General features: G+C 42.3%; 1 long non-coding RNA gene across 1 annotated transcript; it reads right to left on the bottom strand.

Annotated features, from left to right (window-relative positions):
* Positions 1-13,521: 13,521 nt before the first annotated feature.
* Positions 13,522-14,267, bottom strand: LOC143976021 (uncharacterized). Its single transcript, XR_013272455.1, has 3 exons — positions 14,147-14,267; positions 13,686-13,964; positions 13,522-13,587 (listed from the first exon to the last, which is right to left on the bottom strand). It is a non-coding gene; the product is annotated as an uncharacterized LOC143976021 (long non-coding RNA).
* Positions 14,268-15,429: the final 1,162 nt, after the last annotated feature.

Raw genomic sequence — 15,429 nt, 5'->3', positions numbered from 1 at the left:
ATTTCACTTTTTTTTCACTTTAATCGTCAGTAAAATCTGTGCTCCCACCAAAACGGCCATTTTTAAAAACATTTTAGGCATTGACCCATGTCCCCTGGGGCAGGAGCCAGGTCCCCAAACCCTTTTTAGGACAGTATCTTGCATATTATCCGTTAAAATTAGCACTTTCCATTTCGAACGTTCGAGTCCCATAGACTTCAATGGGGTTCTAACGTTCGTAACGAACGTGGGGTCCGTTCGAAAGTTCTGGTGCGAACCGAACCGGGGGGTGTTCGGCTCATCCCTACTGGCCTATGAAAAGCTGCTCAGTCCCATGCTGAATTGCTGGATTGTCTGTCGGCTTCCTGTGTTCCTGCTTCAGCATCCTGTTACCTTGTGATTACCTATTGTAAACCGGATCGACCATGACCTACTCTGATCTCTCGCCAACACTTTGACCCCAGCTTGCTTTAAGGACTCTGCTTACCCTGCATGCTCCCTGTGTTTGACCCCCGGCTTCTATAAAGGACTTCCTACTATCTCATCTGCCTGACCACCGTTGTATGTCCCCGGCTAATTATACAGACTTGCATCTGCTCCTATTACCTGATTACCTGTGTTTGACCTCTCTCCATGGACTCCTCTACAACTATCACTTAAAAGAGCAAAAAAAGTGTAACGCTAATTACTGCAAACATATATATCAATGTACTCAAAAGTGATGATATGATAAAATGGTGAATACTGCAAAGAAAAAAATAATGAAGTATCAATGTGCTCAGACAGTGACAATGTGTAAATAGCAGCAGTATATATGCAATGTTTATCCCAGATCAGAAATCAATGTATATAAACAAATATACATGCATAAACTGTATAGGGAATGACCCACAATGGTATTAAAATAAAAAGTCCCACACAGTGAATAGTCCAATCAAGTGATCTGTGATTCAATTGCCCAAAGTTGTGGTGATATAACAGAAAATCCCACACAATGAATAGTTCAATCAAGTGATCAGTAACTCAATCGCCCAAAATTGTAGTCAGAGTGAATCTTGAATCAATCTTGGTAGCTTCACAGGTGGAAATCAGATAGAGAGATAAAACACTCTTACCAGATAAGTTGGATACAAATACCATACGGCAATGTATCATAGAGGCTTGAAGTGCTAAAACCACTAGCACACAGGAAGGACGGAGCCAGACAATCCAGGCTACAAGGCAGCCATTATGGAGAGCAGCACCTATCCACACCAAATGTCTTGTGATGAAAATGTCTCAGCAAAAGTTCCAGAATGGCTCAGAACAATCCCATGGTTTAAAAAAACAAAAAGGCAAAGAACGCCAATAGTGCAGGTCAAAAATTATCTAAAACTTTATTCACATCTTAAAGTAAAACAGATGTGACATAAAATGTGATCACATAAAAAGATTAAAAGCAATGTGGGAAGTGTAAGATAAGCACAGCCCAAGGTGTTTTGACACAATAGGTCATCGACGGGGGCATATCTGGGACCCTAGGATTTGTGGTATCAAGGAGAGGGATCAATACTGGCTGGCAACTCTTCTTGATCCACGTTAAAAGGGTAAGGTTGCAGAACTCATCCTGCCTTCACAGAGGGAGCAGATGAGGAAACATCTTCAGGAGTCCTTGAAGAAAGGTTTGTGCAATGCATTTCCAGACAATGGGAGGTTACAATTTCCTGGTGCTGAACAACGTGTTGCTGAGGCTTTGTTCAGTCAGAGGAAGAGTGGTGGAGAAGGTGGCTGGCTGACTGATGCCTTTATATTTAAACATTTTATTGAGTTTTGAGAAACAGAACAGAAATAAAAAAAAAATTGTAGTTAATAACGAAAACGTATCTAAAGTCAGGAACATTCAGGTAAAAAATGACAATCAAGGCATGTAAATTAGGTTAAGTAGTATAAGTTACAGTTATCTAGTGACAGAAATATTTTATGCGGCAAGGATAACCTTTGTACTGATTTCCATATTTATAACCCATATCAGAGTGAATAGGGTGCCTTAAGTTATATGTCAACATGGGATTCATTCTGAATAGTCCTATATTCTGTTACTGACAGGCATATTGTGTGGGTTCCTATAATCTGGGACGAAGAACAAGAGGCTGTAGAACCTCTTGTACAACTTTATTGATGCCGAGTTATAGTCCTACAGCCTGTCGTCAGTGTATGGATTAGGTAATTCTTGAGTGGGTGTTATGAGACCCACCGTGGTGGAGAATAAACCATAACTTCTACTCCTAAGGGCTAGTAAGTAAAGATTCGGGACCCTGGTATTCCACTCCCCCTCCCTCTCACCCCTACTGGGATCTGACTGTGAGAGGGATGGGGAGCCCAAAAAAATTAAAATAAAATTTCGTCCCATTGTTAGTGAATAATGACAGCTCAATCGTCAACTAGAGATTGTGACATGAAAGGTTTGAAAGTAACTATGTCAGTGAGGTTTAGAGACAGTATAAGGGTCAACCACAGTTGCTACTAATTGTTAAGTATGGGGGGGGGGGGGGTATAAAGGAGGTAGGATAAAGGGAATATAGGATAGTGAGGTACAGATGTCAAATATGCATATCCTGAAGTAGGTACGTATGTGAGGATCACCCCCCAGGTCAAGCTATTGGTTACATAGAAGTGTTTTGTATTCCTCTGATTGTTGAAACTGCAGCCAGCAGGCCCATGTATTCTGGAATTTATGTGAGGTTTCTTTGGCTTGGTGTATTAGGGCTTCCATCTCGGCAATTCTGGATACCCTCTGCAACCATACTGCGACGCTAGGAGGGGTGTTTGATTTCCAGTGTGTAGGGATGCAAAGTTTTGCTGCGTTAATTAAGTGGGGCATAAGGGACTTCCTGTATTGCCTTTGGGGTAAAGAGGTGTGGTGAAGCAAGAATTGAGCTGGAGTAAATGTAGGTGTGTATGTTGTGATTTTCGCGATGAGACGGTGAACTGCGACCCAAAAGGGTTGGATTCGGTCGCATTCCCACCAGATGTGCAAGAGAGTTCCCCTGGCTCCCTCACACCTCCAACAAGTGGGTGGGACCTGAGGATAACATTTGTGTAGCCGATCGGGAGTTCTGTACCAACGTGAGTATATTTTGTAACCGTTTTCTTGTATCGACACGTTTAAGGAGCCTTTGTGTATATTGAGCCAAATATTATCCCAATCCTCTTGAGTCAGCATTATGTTTAGGTGATGTTCCCATCTCTGGACGTAAGGGTTTTCCGATTTAGATGGCGTTGGGGATAGCATGGTGTACAGTTGGGAGATAAGGTGTTTAACAGGGTCCCTGTTATTGCACAAGGTTTCAAATGGGGTGAGAGCTCTACTCCATTGTTGTGATGTGGACGTCCGAAGTAAAAAGTGGCGAATTTGAAGGAATTGAAAAAACGATAAATCCCATTCGGGGAATCGGGATGTGAGGGTGGAGAAGGGGACTAATTCCCCCTTGTCGAAAAAAGCTCCTGCCTTTCTGGCGGTGAATGCCTTATCGAGAGTAGTTGAACAATTAAGCAAGCCCGGAGGAAAATCTGGGTTTCCATCCAGCGGGGTCATTGGGCCAGGAGTTTTAGCTATGTGTGACCTCTGGCAGACACGACTAAAGGTGTGTATGGTTGGGCCTATTAGGGGGTGTTTTAAGGTGTCTGGTAACGTGGAGCGAAAGTTGATCCAGGGTAGGTGGTGTATTGGGAATGATGAAAAAGCACTCTCCAGTCTCACCCAAGCTTTAATGTCAGCATGTATGTGCCAGTCAACTATTCTGGACAAGAGGCAAGCCCAATGATACTTCTGTACATCTGGTAGCCCTATTCCCCCTTGCCCAATGGGTTTTACTAAGGTGTCCCATTTTATGCGGGGAGGCTTGTCCACCCATAAGAATTTTAAGCAAATTCTTTTGTACGTGGAAAAAAATGCTAGAGGAAGTTTAATAGGGATTGTCTGTAAAAGGTATAAGAGTCTGGGAAGGGCGTTCATTTTCAGGATCGCTGCTCTGCCAAACCAGGAAAAGGATTGTTTATGCCAAAGTTCGAGGTCCTGTCTGAGGGTGTTAAGAAGTGGTAAAAAGTTTCTCCCAACTTGACCGGAAGCTGTATACCCAGATATGTGATGGAATGCGATTCCCAACTAAAAGGAAAATTGGCTTTACATAACCGTACAACATCTTCAGATAGAGTGATATTAAGGGCTTTAGATTTACCAAAGTTAATTTGGAGATTGGAAATTTCCTTGAACAGGGCAAAGTCTTGTAATAGATTGGGAATTGTGGTGATCGGATCAGTGAGGAACAGGAGTACATCATCGGCGAAAGCCGCTACTTTGTGTTGGATATCCTTGACCTGTACCCCTTTGACAGATGGATTTTCCCTGATTCTTTGGAGCATTGTTTCCATGGTGAGAACGAAAAGTATGGGGGAGAGAGGACAACCCTGTCTGGTTCCGTTGGACAGGGAGAAGGCATCCGACAGGTGACTGTTAATTTTGATTTTAGCCGACGGGGACGAATAAAGTGCTGTGATATATGCTAGGACATGTTCTCCAAATCCCATCGATCGTAAGGCTGTTAGCATGTAATCCCAAGCCACTCTGTCGAATGCCTTCTCTGCGTCCAGGGAAAGAAAAAAGCCAGGGGTGTTGTGGGTTGTCATCCAGTAATGCATATTGATAGCTTTTAGGGTGTTGTCGCGAGCCTCGCGATTTGGGATAAATCCAACTTGGTCTAGTGAGATTAAAGAGGGTAAAAGGGGAAGAATTCGGTTTGCCAAAATTTTTGCATAAAGTTTTATGTCCACGTTGATTAAGGAGATGGGTCTGTAATTGGAGACTAGGGCTGCGTCTCTGCCAGGTTTGGGAATAACTGATATATGGGCCTCAAGGATGTGAGAGTGTTTGGTAGAATCAGTAGGCAATGTATTGAAAAATTTAAGTAAAAACGGGCGCAAGGTTTCCGCAAACATTTTATAATACCCGGTAGATAATCCGTCTGGACCTGGGCTTTTGCCTGTTTTCAATTGTTTAAGGGCCATCATCATCTCCTCTCCTGAAAATGGAGAATCTAAGCTTGCTGCCGTTTCAGGGGAAATGGGTTGTGGGCTGTAGTGTGCCAAAAAATCTATCATTTTCTGTTGTCTATCTTTTGCAGCGGACTCAGTGTTCGGTGCTGGGAGATTATAAAGATTCTTATAAAAATGACGAAATTGATTAGCAATATCAGTGGGGATTACATGTTTGTTTCCCTGAGGATCTAGGATATGATGAATGCTCGAAGAGGCTCGTTTTTTTTGGATTGCCCTCGCTAAATATTTACTGGCTTTATTGCCAAATTCATAGAAAATGCGTTGTGTGAGTGCAAATTTGCGTCTGATGGTTTTACCTAATTCTGTGGTCAGCTCTTCCCTTGCTAACTGGAGAGATTGGAGAGTGGATTCCGCAAGTGATTGCTTATGTTTGGTCTCAAGGGTATGAACGCGCTCAGATAAGTCGTGTATGCGGGCCTGTCTGATTTTCCGTCGTTTAGCTGCCAAGGCCATAAATTCTCCACGGATCACGCATTTGTGCGCTGCCCATAGTGTGAGCGGGTTTATGTCGTCGGATGTGTTCTCCTGGAAGTATTGTTTAAGGCATGTATTGACTTTGTGAACATTGTCAGCGTCTGTCAAGAGAGAGTCGTCTAAACGCCAGGTGAATGGTGCGATTGGTGACCTTGGAAAGGAGACAGTAATAGCGATTGGGTGGTGGTCCGAAATAACCATAGGGTCTATAGATGCTGTCAAAAGGGAATCTAAGTCATTTTGAGACATAAAAAAATAGTCAATTCTCGTGTACTTACGATGTGGAGGAGAGTAGAACGTATAATCTCTATCTCGTGGATGGAGGGTACGCCATGTGTCATGTAGAGTTAGAGTCTGCAACTGTTTTTTGATCGCGCGCAACACCCGATAGTTAACGGAAGACATTCCCGAGGATGAGTCTACTGTTGGTGAAAGAGGTAAATTGAAGTCTCCTCCAACCACCAGCATTCCCTGGCAGAAGGAGGTGAGTTGATGAATCGCATCTCGAAAGAATGGGACTTGTAGCTTGTTTGGGGTGTATAAGTTGGCCAGAGTGACAGTCTGGTTGTACAGTTTGACTGATGCCTTTAAACTATTTTCAGTCCTCAGAGCCAAGGTCTGATCGGTTCAATTAACTGGTGCATTACATGGTGCAGGAATATCTAGGGGCAAGTGCAGACCTTTCCAACAGAGCATCCATAGGGTTACTAGAACTTGAGGATGGACCACTGGCTAACACTTGCTCAATATGCAATTGAGCTACTGGCCTGTCCTGCTTTCTGAATGCACATTCAGTGCTGCTGGAGGGTTTGTAACAGACCAAAGAGTGTGCCTGTCCACAGACTCCGTTGATAGGCCCACATTCATGAAAAAATAATCAGTCTTGGATCAGCAGCTATCAAGCACCTGATGCTGATGTAACTGATTGAATTTGCTATGAATGTGGCATCCCTTGAAGACTGTCTATGCTGACTATCCTATTCGTCCTCAATCTTGATGATGCTAGCTTCCAATATTTTTGGTTTAGGTCACCACCACCCCCACCCAAGGCCTTATGTTTCTGCTCTGTTTAACAGGAGCATGTAATTACAATTTTTGATCTAAAATTTCAATGTAGGGCCTCTTCCTGCACCCATTAAGAGTATCTGTGAGGGCTTACAGTGTTCTGGCACCGCCACCACCGCCCAAGGCCCAATTTCCCTGCCCCTGTTTAATAGGTGCATGTAATTACAATTCTTGCTATAATATTACAATTCTTGAAATAATATTTCACAGCAGGGCTCGTTCCTGCGTCCAACAACAGTAACTTTGAGGGCTTACAGTGTTCTAGTACCACCAACACCTAAGGCCCAATTTTCTGCAGAGTATATAATGTATTTATATTGCTGTTCAAAGTATATAGTGCCTGGGGGCCTGGGGGATCCCCACGCCCTTATTTAAAAAATTTGGAAGCGGGGTTCCCCTTATTATCCATACTAGACCCGAAGGGCCTGAAGGGATTTTGGGGGTGATATCCACATCATTTTTTCATGTTTTTGGTATTGTTATCTATATTACTGGGAACTGACAATACATTACAGCCACAGGCAGTTTTAAATGACTTGTTTCCTTTAAGAAATTTAATTTTGCTGTGCCACTGTTATAAACATGGAAAAGATGTGCTACTTTACAGGCATACTAAGGACACCCCCAGACAAGATATTTAAAGGAATATTTAATTTGTATTATTTCACTTTAAGCATTATTAATATTACTGCTTCTGGAAAAACTGCATTTTTTTTTACTTTTTTTGCATTCATATATGTCCTCTGGGGAAGGACCCGAGTCCCCAAACACTTTTTTATGGCAATAACTTGCATATCGTGTCCAATAGACTTTAACATCGTTCACCCTTAACCCTTACAGCACCAGCCGACAATCCATTGCGATCATCTCAGCTATCACACACCGTGTTACCGTCCCACAGTGATGATGTTTCTCTGAAAATGCTTTTTCGACGCCTGGAGAATCTCATGGCTAAGGAAATACGATCATTTTGGGATATCAATACCCTAACTGAATATGGTCAGCGACAACAGATTCCCCGTGGGTTACGAATCAAAAAATTCCCTACGTTTGATCTGCACAATGATAAGTACAAAACTGACTGGACCAATGCTTTGTCTGATTGTTCTTTTAAACTTATCCAGATCATTATTGACTCAAGGACTAAGGAACTCGCCCGATTACAGGACAATATTTCTGTCATCCAACAGAGCTTGACACCTTTACAACAACATAAGGACTTTACTGGTTTAGACCCCCGTCTAAATAAAAACCTGGATAGAGTGGAAAAAAGTGTCATCTCTGGAAAAAATTACAAGCTTGCTAGAGATCATATGGATTATGAAAATAGCAATGTGTATATATGGAAGAAATCTACCTATCCAAAGCATTCCCGTAAACATCACTCACAGAAATGGGTCAGTTTCACCGATTTGGATAACGACAGTATGAATGACACCATGGCGGCCACCGCTTCCGATTCCTCCCCGGATCCACCTGATCGGTCAACAAATGTTAAGCATCAGCTGGGTGTCATTAAAACACCCTGTTTAAACGTGGGTGCACAGAGTTCCACCAAAAAGAAAAAGTTGAAACCTTCAAGAAAACAAGAAGGGGCGGCCAAAGACACAGATGGAGCAACCAAAGATCGTTACAAACTGAGAGATCGGTTCCGGAAATAGTATCAAACATGGTGAATTTGTCAAGCACTGTCCTGAATTCTGCTGAAATATCGCTGTTGTCTAAAGGACTGAATTTTTGTCCAGATAGGCATTTTGATTTATTCGGGACAGTTTTAGATATGAATACATTTGTGCATTCTCTCACCTTGAAAAAACATTATTTTGGTGGTACTGATGATGGGTCAGCTGTGGATTCTGGAGATTGCGATCCTGCGACCGCTGCCATTATGGGTGAGTCTTGTTCCCCTCCTTCTAGCTTTTCTGATCAATGTGCTCTTTGCGATTTGGAAGATTTGGCTATTGAGTCTGCACCTGCCCCTATGGAGATGTTGGGTGGTCGCACTACCATTCCTTTTCGATTAAGGTAAGACTTCTACCCGATTGGCTCCAGGGGCAAGGACATGGACCTTTTTCAAAAGTTAGTGGAGAAGGGTCTTAATGCACTTTTAGAGCAGTCACAGCAGGCATTTTCACTCAAGTTGAGAGAGATATGTTTATCCCTGATGCCCCAATCATGCCCATTTTTCATCATTTACCCAAGCTGCACAAGGGTTGTCAACCCTTGTTAGGTAGACCTATAGTGGCAGGCGTTGGGTCACTGAATGAGCGCTTGGGGGAGTGGGTTGATTACCAGTTACAGCCACTGGTTTCTGATTTACCTGGTTTTTTGAGAGATACTAAGCATCTTTTGTCTGATATTCAACCTATTAAATGGGATTCAGATTTTGTGTGGATTACTTGTGATGTGGCTAGCCTTTATTCATCTATCCCCCACTCTCTAGGGATTCAGGCCGTAGCCTTTTTTCTTAGACATCATAGCCAACACTCCTTGGTGCACCAAGAGTTTGTTTTATGTTGTTTAGAGTATTTATTAACTCACAATTTTTCTATGTTCGATGGGGACTACTATCTCCAGAAGTGCGGGGCCTCGATGGGCGCTAAATTCTCCCCCTCCCTTGCTAATTTGTACATGGGTTGGTGGGAGAGGTCCCGCATTTTTGGTGCTGGTTGTCCCCATCGCTCTGAGATTAAGTTTTTCCGTCGCTATATAGACGACTTGATCTTTGTGTGCACCAGGAGTGTTGGTGAATTAGATGAATGGCTTCTGTATCTTAATGACAACACCCTCAATCTTAAATTTACAGGTGTTATGGACCCTAAACAAATTGAATTTCTGGATGTTGTTCTGATGGGTGAGGGGGAATCTATTTCCTCCAAACTTTTCAGGAAGCCTTCTGCTGGTAATTCCTTGTTAAGGGCTGATTCAGGCCATCCAAGGCATACCATTAAGGGCATCCCAGTGGGAAAGTTTTTGAGGTTAAAACGGGTATGTAGTGATGAATCATCTTTTTTGAAAGAAGCCTCTGCTATGAAAAAGCGTTTCATAGAAAGAGGTTATTCAGCCCCTGTATTTGATAGGGCGTGCAATATAGCCCTTAATACGGATAGATGTCATCTCCTTCGTGATAAGGTCAAGAATGGAGATGGGAGAAGGTGGGTATCTGACAAATCCTTAAAAATTCCGGTGTTTTCCATGCCTTATAGTTTAGAGTTTAGTAAAATTAAAGGGATCGTGGAGAAATATTTACCTATTCTCTACAACGATCCTGTTTATGCTCAAATTCTATCTAGTGGTATTAGATCTGTCTCCCGCAGGGCCCCAACTATTGGTGGCATGTTGTCCCCCAGCCTCTATTAGAGCAGCATTCAACACCCTAATTGGTTACAGTTTAAAGGATCGTTTCGATGTGGGGGCAATAATTGTCCATGTTGCCCCCACATTTTACGAGGCGATACCATCCTTTCTAGGTCTCTAAATAAGGATTTTAAAGCCATGGCCTTCATTAACTGTAACACTAAATTTGTTATTTACGTGGTTACGTGTGAACAATGTTGCATACAGTATATTGGACGCACACGAAGACTGAGAGACAGATTATATGACCACCTCTATGACATTTCCAAAAACCACCCCACTAATGTGGCGAAGCATTGGAATCTTTGCCATGATAAGAATGTCAGTGGCTTACGCATTCAGGGGGTGGAAAAAGTCACTTTATCTAAAAGAGGGGGTGATAGGTTTAGTCTGTTATGCAAAAGGGAGGTTTATTGGATATTCCACCTCCATACGAGGCAGCCTATGGGCCTTAACTTTGAGTGGGACATTTCATTCTTTTATGAATGAATTTTCCACATATTGATTGCCCAGTATTTACTAAGCTAATATGTATGGCTCCCATTTCACTGGTTGTCGGTCTGGTGCTGACAGGTTTTTTCATCTGGTTCTGATGGGCTCATTTTATTATGTTTCTGCCAGAGTTTATTCACTATTTTCCATTTATTATAATTGCTTTACATTGAGGACAGGCCAATTATTCGATTGAGACTGTTTTTTGAATAGGGCTGTATGCATATATTGCAGCATTTTTCTCTGCAGTGATTATGAATCTTAGTATTTTTTATGTTAATTAATATCCTATTAGACATGTTTGTCATTCGTTTGATAATCACACAGCTGATATATTATGTTGGGTGTGTGATCAATCAACAGGGTTTTTGTATCAGCTTCTTATACCTGTCGGTATAATGATATTCGTATTGAACCTGCCCTTGGTTTTAGAACATTCGATATCGATCGTTCATTTGGTCTATTCCTATATTTACTTTTATTTTTGATATCTATGCATTGTATCATAGGAGAAGACTTAAGTAGACACATCCAATAATGAGATATTTGCAATCTTTCTATTATGAAACCTTTTTTGGGATGTGTCATTTTTAGGGAATATTTTTTGTGTGTTTTTCTCTGGTGGGTTTGACATTCAATGAGCCCCATTTTTTTTGTGTGTCTGCCAATGCGTGTGAAAAAACATATAATTTTTTTTACATACAAAATGAAAAATGTTTTTACTTATGCCATTTTTTATTTCTCTAGGTTACACCTATACCTCTTCACCTAAGGATAAGATTGATCATGTCATTCATTTATTACCATTATGTATGCTTTCAACGTGTCAGCTTGATTTTGGTGTTTAAGGCCGGGTTCACACCGCTGCGATGCGGGAATGCCGCGAATCCGCGGCGTTTTCCCGCATCGCATTACTCCCGCCGGCAGTTCACACTGCCCTATGCGGACGGCTGGGAGTGTCAATGTTATGTTAATGACACCCCCAGATCCGTCCGCATATTGCAGTGCGATCTGCCGACTCGGACAGGAATCGGATCGCATGGTGTGAACACCCATGCGATCCGATTCTGTTGCGGACCAAAAAAAGGGTCCCGTGCGAGTTTGCTGCGGGAGCGATGCGAATTCAGCCATACTATCTGTATGGCTGAACTCGCATCGCTACGGAGATCGGATGTGATTTGCACTGCAGTGCGGTGCGAATCACATCCGGATCTCCCCCCGCAGCAGTGTGTACCCAGCCTTAGGGGAAAAAGGCTTTTTCCTTTCATCCATTTAAATGTTAATCTTCAGACTTTGGATGTTCACAGGTGTTTCCTTAATTGCTATCTTGTCATACACTTATTTTATTCATTTGTCTAATTGCTTGTGTGTGTGTATATAGCTCTGTATGTATATTCTGCTCATTAGCTATGACTAAGCACCATGTTCGGTGTGAAACATGTCAGCGGCTGTGCAGTTAGTCTGTTTACCAGCCTAGATGCTATGATTTTAATTACATTTTTGAAATAAAGTTGAATAATTCGGAGTGCGACTATCCAGCTACATCTTTTCTACTTCAGTTCCTGTTGCAAACAGAGCCAGCACCCTGTGGGATTGTGGAGACAGCTGTTTTGGGAGAAGTCATTACCTTAGAGCGGTAATTCTTTGTATTAACATCGTTCACGTGTATGAACAAATTTTTTGCCAGTGAACTGAAATGAGGGGGGGGGGGGGGGTTGTTCAGGGGGGCTGAATACAAATGCACGCCATACTTTTCAAATATTTATTTGTAAACAATTTGAAAACCATTCATCATTTTCTTTCCACTTGACAATTATGTACCACAAACAAACCAACACAAAGTTAATCTATCACATATTATATATATTATAAATACATTTACATTTTTGATTGTAACATGACAAAATGTGGAAAATTTCAAGGGGTATGAATACTTTTTTAACCACTTTCCTACCGGGAACTTACACCCCCTTCCTGCCCAAGCCATTTTTCAGCTTTCAGCGCTGTCACACTTTGAATGACAATTGTGTGGTCATACTACACTGTACCCAAACACATTTTTTTATAATTTTCTTCACACAAATAGAGCTTTATTTTGGTGGTATTTAATCACTGCTGGGTTTTTTATTTTTTACAAAAAAAGACCAAAAATTTTGAAAGAAAATGTTTTTTTACTTTTTTTTCTGTCAGTAAATTTTGCAACTAAGTAATTTTTCACCTTCACTGATGTGTGTTGATGAATCAGCACTGATGGGCACTGATAGGCTAAACTGGTGGGCATTGTTGAGGTGGCACTGATGGGCACTAACAGGTGGCACTAGTGGGCACTGATAGGTGACACTGGTGGGCATTGATAGGCGGCATTGGTGGGCATGGATAGGTGGCACGGATTGGTGTACTGATGGGCCCTGATGAGCATTGAAGGGTGGCTCTGATGGGTGACACTGATGGGCATTGATCGACAGCAGTGATGGGCATTGATGGGCAGCACTGATAGGAGGCACTGATTGCCAGCACTTGTGGGCAGTGGTGGGCACTGATTGCTGCCCCTGGTGGGCACTGATTACTGACATTAGTGGGCAATGGTGGGCACTGTATTGCTATATTGTAATCAGGGCACTGGTGATCAGTGCCCTGATTACATTCCTAGGTGTATCCCTGCGAGGAGATCCTGCTGATTGGCTCTCCTTGCCACACACTCTTTCAGTGTGAGGCGAGGAGAGCCGTCACCGGCATCTCCATGTTTACACATAAAGGAGGAGGGTAAGTGCTGAAAATGGTCTGGAGATGGCCTGACCCACATCCCAGTTAATGGTAGATGCGGAAAGGGTGCCTCAGCGGGACTTTAAAGGGGCAGGACAAAAATTTAGTAGGCAATATCTTACTTTAAAACAAATATTTTTATTTTACTACAAGTAAAATCAAAGGGGTAGTTATATGGGCAAACTAGGAGCCCAAATGGTAGAAGGAATATAAATGAATGTGTGGATACAGAAAGCAAAAAACAGGATGCAAAATACAATAAACACAAAGAGCACAATACAGGTGAAAATTCCTATCCCGACGCGTTTCGAGTGTTTCAAACTCTTCCTCAGGGAAATGGATCAGCAAACATATAATATCAATCTACAAAAAAAGGAGATAACATAAGATGCGTGGCTAAATACAAAGGTTATAGTCACTGTAGCATACTAACATTGAATAAAAGCTAGGGTTGTACTGACCCTGTATCAGAAGCTCGATACGTCATAAATGCATCCATAATTATACATAGTTAAAAACAATGATGGACCTCAGGAGAACAAGAAGGGGGGGATGTTTTTTGTGCTGCCTTTTATCTCCTCGCATCCGTCGAAGGAACCAGGAGGTGGAGAGAGACTCTGATCCTTGAAAAATTGCTCCCGCCCTGGATGGAAGGCTCACGGCCTTGAGTGAGGAAAATGGGGGTTCACCCAACAGAGGGCGTCACTGGAGGTCCCTCACAAAACCCGCGGGGGGGTAATCTAAAAAGGGGTACATAGGATGTAAATAAGATTGAAAGGAGATTGAGATAAAAGTAAGTAATGTGTATATACATATTATGTATAAACTGGTTAAGCTCAAACAGGTCAGCATAAAATGAAATGATTGACTGGGTATGGCCTCTCCTTGAGCAATTGGAGTAGTAATAAAGGAGTAAGATTACCTGGAAAGCCACTGAAGAATTTGTAGAAATATATTGCTGGAAAAAGCTGGTGGTGGTAAATGACGGACACAGCGCTCAGATCGAAGCACATCTGGTGTTTCAAATAGGCAAGTGGGTCTGGAAATAGTTGTTGTAAATCCGGACGTCACCACACATCTCAACAATGCGCAGCTTTTACAGCTTGGTTTTCAGCATCTCTTGACTACATCCGACCCTTACGCCCTCCACATGGTATCTGCTAGGATTTCCTTCAGACCATACATCCTACAACAGCCGCTCGCCCTTGCCACTACATAGTAATTGGTCTTGACTCACTCATGTATAAAGATAAAGCTTTACTCTACACTACATATGGCGCATTCTTCCATTCGTAAGATCTCTGTGTTCCTGAACTCTCCACGAAAAACAAACTTTTAAGAGGGAGATACCGAACCGATTACTGGCTCCCAAATGTTTGTCCTTCATCCCAACGGATAAGTATGCCTCACACTACGATCGATGTCTATCCCTCCTCTGCTGTAGTTGTTACCGTGTTCTAGAACATTACTTGTTATTTAGTATTACTCACTACTTGATCTTATAACCTATATATGTCTTTGTGCATATACGCAGGCACTGACATGACAATGTTAGATAGTGGATAATAGCTGGTTCTACTTTGCTATATTTGTAACTCTTTTACCTAATCCGGGAGTCAAGCTACTTGAGGCTTCTTCTCTCTATACTAAACGTATTTATTACTTATGTTTAATTGTTCTGTTTATCGTTATATCTGATACTGTTTTGTTAACCATTCACCTTTCAGATACAAGCACGTTTACATTGTCCTGAATAGCCGCACACTCACCTTCAACTAGGTACTCTTCTTCACTACTTCTCACGCCCTCATCGGGCTTCGCCCTTGTCGACCCCGAAGAGGGGTGGTACATACCCACTCCACATCTCACGAATTTCCACACCACTAGAGAACGTGGTAAATACCCTTTCCCCCATTTCCCTATTAGCCCTGTTTCTTGAAAACCTTTTCTTGTTTTGGTAATATTACAACCCACCCTCCTCCCTATCCCCTGTTTCCCCCCGGGTCACCTCCACCTCACCGAATACCAGACATGGCTTCTTACGCCCCTACTACACCCCATCCTCACCATACAGATGTTTTGATTAACGCTACTAAATTCTACTCAATCAATGCTCGTGGCTTAAATACTCCCGAAAAGAGATCCCAATTGCTACACACCTTGCCCAGATCCTGATTGGGGGGATAATGGGGTGCAATCGGGATT

Source organism: Lithobates pipiens, unplaced genomic scaffold (assembly GCF_037356315.1).
Source record: "Lithobates pipiens isolate NorthernLeopardFrog02 unplaced genomic scaffold, aLitPip1_a1.2 Scaffold_13, whole genome shotgun sequence".
Classification (NCBI taxonomy): Eukaryota; Metazoa; Chordata; class Amphibia; order Anura; family Ranidae; genus Lithobates; species Lithobates pipiens.
The sequence above is the reverse complement of the archived record's forward strand: the minus strand, read 5'-3'. Positions and strand labels throughout refer to the sequence as shown.